Raw genomic sequence first — 4,504 nt, 5'->3', positions numbered from 1 at the left:
CATACAAATTCAATATGTTTAAAAACATATACATTCAATGCATTAGCTAATATTTCTTCTACAAATTCACCGCCATAAAATGAAATCTTACATTTTTTCACTTTGATTTTTCTTTAGTTCTAGTAACTCCATATTAGATATATATGTGAAAGCTGTCCAGAAATTGCACACTTAAAAATGTTAGAGTGGATTTTTTGGCTACTCTAAGAAGAATGTCGAGTTGTGGCATGGTGTTTTTTGTTTTTTAATCTACAACAAAAAAATGCAGGTGAATAAGTCTCAGGGAATGATCATTTTAAGGAAGCCGTCTTCGGCTCCACTCCTTTTAAGTGTCCCCTGAGCTCCCTCTCTCTCTTGCGCGCGCACACACACAACACCCGCACACATACATGCACACATTCTTCCAAAGCTGAGTCACAGCTGTCCCCTTAGGCAGGGGGGCATATATATTCCAGCCTGGGCAGTTCCTTCCTGGCCCACTGCACTCATGACCAGCCAGAATCTTTGTGCCCTTCCACTAGAAGTTCTTCCTTTTCCTCTATGTCTAAATTTTACCGTGCTTTAAGGGACAACTCATATTTCATTTTCATAGTTTTTCATAATTTTCCTCCAAGCTAGAAATAAGTCCTCCCCTGAACTCTTACGCCACTGTTTCTGTACTTAGGACTTTTCAAATATTCTATCTTGTTATTTACATGCGCTTCTGATATCCTCTGGTGGACTCTAAGTGCCTGGAGGGCAGGAGTCACGTCTGATCCATTTTGTATTTCTTAAGGGACCTAGCACAATAATGTTCACACAATAAACAATTCAAATAATTGTTGAATTATTTGTGGAATGTATTTTAGTATTAGCTTACAGTGATACACATCAAGTCACACACTCATAGGTATTTATTGAACAACTATTAAATGTTTATTGCTGTGTTAAGCATTTAGGATACTATAGAGTCTCTGAGGCAACTCTCAATCTATTGAAGATATAAGATACATATGTGAAACAAGTAATGTCCTTAAAATATGGAGTAAGATTAGTTATTCTAACCAAATGGAAGCTCAGAAGAGTTTAAGTGTCCACCGAGGAGCACCATAAATAAATGGCACCCCAGTATTGGAGGCCAGGTCTCCTGACTCCTACCCTAGAGGTATTTTCATGACACCATGGTGCTTCTACTTATTCCTTGGGGATTATTAAGTCCCCAAGTCAAACAACAACAAGTTATATGGAAACATTCTCAGGCAAGGAATAGAGGCATAAAATTGAAAACATACATCATTGTTCATGGTGGTGGTGAGGCTAGTAGCTGATTGTAACAGAAAAGCATAGCTAATCCAATATAAATTTCAAGCCAACGTCAATTTTCAGATTGTCTTCAGACTCTGTGTAAAACCACAGCCAATTATTATTATTATTATTATTATTATTATTATTATACTTTAAGTTCTAGGGTACATGTGCACAATGTGGACACAGGAAGGGGAACATCCCACATTGGGGCCTGTCGTGGGGTGAGGGCAAGGGGGAGGGAATGCATTAGGAGATACGCACACAGCCAATTTTTTAAAAGTCAGTCAAAAAACCATTGCTTTAGAAAGTTGAATCTGTAAATTTTGAACCATTCTCTGCTTTAGTTTTCCAGGGTTATCCATGTCTCCAGCATGTCAATTTACACAGTTTCCCATGGTGACAAAATCCTCCTGCCCCTGAGATGCTTCTGTAGTTAAATTTGTAACTGGGGTAGTATGGCAGAAAAAAAGCTGTCAGAACCGAAAACCGTAGAATGTAGAGATGAGAGAAAGTTTGGCAATCAATGAAAATGGTGATGATTTTCAGGTGAAAAAAAAAATCCAAACTTGGGGAAGGAGAAACTGTATTTGAAAAGACTGCTGCAATAGAAGGGGGGTGTTGCAATAGGGAGTGCACTCCAACTGTAATATCTACAAGCATCTCAGAGGTCAGGCGGAAAGGCTTTTCTTTAATACCGAGGTAAACAGGAAAAAACAAAGCTGGGTATGAGAGCGTTGGATGAGTAGGTGTGGTGGTCAGGATTTGAGCAGGAAACGTCTTCTTTGTGGTTAGCCAGTTCTGAGCGGTGTGGTGATGGGTGGTAGCTCTACGTTCCAGTGCTTGGTTAAGCTCCCAACACTTGTTTAAATTCAAAGGCGGTCCAAAGTTCTGAGTCCTGGTGAAAGCAAGAAGCCTGAATTAGGTGTGGTCGAGTTATCAAATATTATTTTCAGATTGGGTAGCAGGGACAAACAATTCAGCTAGTAATTTCCAAGATAAAAAATAGGAACTTGGAGGGTTTGTGTCTCACTTTGTTATAGTGTTTGTAAACAAGGGATTCATCTATGAGGTTTATCTAAGTAATATGGAGAAGAATGGGTCTTTGTAGTGAGTCATTTCTGGAAACACAAAAAGGTGGGAAATTTTTTGACCCTTGCTGCTTTTCAAGAACACAGGTAAAGTCCATTACCACAGGTGAGGAAATTAAGTCCACTGGGATAAGAAGAATTTTTCAAAAATTGTCATTGGTGTTCAGTCAACAGTGATTACGAGAAAGGATTTTCTCATAGTAGGCAAACAGTAGTGGCTTTTTAAGCAGAAATAACTGCAAAGTAGAAGTGTAAATATTACAAGCTAGATGAGAACATTTAATTTTAATGCTGAGCTTGGCAATCATCTCTTGGGTTGGATCCTGCTTACAAAACCTGGCACTTTGGTTTGTAAATCTGTCCTTAAAATGTCATCACATGAGTCCATAAACCTGGTGCCAAGGGTCAAAGCAAAAGTTGCACCTGACTTGGCTGGGGATATTGGCTCACACCCATAATCTCAGCACTTTGGAGGCCTAGGTGGGTGGATTGCTTGAGCCCAGGAGTTCAAGACCTGCCTGGCCAACATGGAGAAATCCATGTCTACTAAAAATAGAAAAATTAGCCAGGCATGGTGGTGCACACCTGTAGTCCCAGCTACTTGGGAGGCTGAGGTGGGAGGATCACTTGAGCCCAGGACGTGGAGGTTGCAGTGAGCGGTGATAGTGCCACTGCATTCAGCCTGGGCCACAGAGCAAGACTCTGTCAAAAAAAAAAAATGCACTGGACAAAGTTATACATGCAAAGAAGACTTTGTAAGGCCAAATGCAATAGGGGAAAGAAGCCAGAACTCAGTCTGAGCTCTAAGAGATGGAGAGGTTTTAAGAGCTGGGAAGAGACTGGAGGATTATAGGTCACTTGTGTTTGTTCATTGTCCTAACCCAAAACAAGCATAAACTTTCAGGCATCTTTATGATAAGAGGCAGTTTTACTTTTGAAGCAAGTTGCCTGCAGAAGTTAGGCACTTACCCTCTTACAGAAACTGGAAGATAGGGACACGCTTCAATGAAGATTTCAATAGAGATGGCTCAGAGGTCCTTGAGAAAGACTTTCCTGGGCTATAAAAGTAGCAAGGAGTTTTGGATTTTTTGGTTTTTGTTTGTTTTTGTTTTTTTAATTGCATCTCAAGGAGGCAGATAAAGATTTGCAAGTTTTCTAAATGAACAGCTCTAAGAAAAGGGAGGTCAGGAAGAAGACTGTTTAAAGTTTAGTCAAGTTGAGGTGAATGTCAAGGCATTCTTGGCCACAAGTAAGCCAATAAACCGGCACCTCAAAACCAACTAAATTGATAAGACCTATCCATGGGCTCAGTCAGCTAGAGGACAGTCACCTGTCCCAAAACACCCAGCCAGAAACATCTGGAAAATCTTACCCTTACATAAAAACAAATGATTCATTGTGAAAATGATTCTGTCTTAGCAACCACCAATGTATGAGTCTCAAAAGCCTCTTGAGGGGTTGCTGAGTACACCTCCCTTCCCACTATCCACTAACCTCCAGGAAGAAGGACCAGCTTGCCTTTAATAAGGGATTTTCAACAAAGGAGAATAATCTCAGTAATTAGAATCGAAGGTTAGCCTTTCAATTTCTATTCTTTTATTTTACCAGCTACAAGTGTGTATCAATTTTTCAGATTAATTCCTAAACTAGCATTATCCTTTTTCTCCTCTCTCAAAACTAGAATTGCACTTCTAAGATTAATAAGGAACTTTATACATAGAATGGAATATAATTTTATGTAGCAATTATGTTGTGCTTTATCCTAAAGTGGACTTGAGGTGGTTTATAAAGATACATACTTTTTTAATACATCCAACAAATATATATTCAGAATTAGCTGCAGTCTAGATACTGTGTTAGAAGTGGGTGATATGATACTGAACAAAACATGGTTCCCATTTTTAAGGGATTTAGGGTCTTTGAGGTCATACAGACTGACAAATCAAATTATAACAGTTTGATGGATTTATATGGAAAATAAATAAGGGTGTACTACAGGAGTTCTTGGAAAGGGCATTGATACAGGTTGCCAGAAAATAATAGGAAGGGCTGGGCGCGGTGGCTCACGCTTGTAATCCCAGCACTTTGGGAGGCCGAGGCGGGTGGATCACGAGGTCAGCAGATCGAGA

This window comes from Symphalangus syndactylus, chromosome 2, assembly GCF_028878055.3.
Source record: "Symphalangus syndactylus isolate Jambi chromosome 2, NHGRI_mSymSyn1-v2.1_pri, whole genome shotgun sequence".
Lineage (NCBI taxonomy): Eukaryota > Metazoa > Chordata > Mammalia > Primates > Hylobatidae > Symphalangus > Symphalangus syndactylus.
This window is presented reverse-complemented; position numbering follows the sequence as displayed.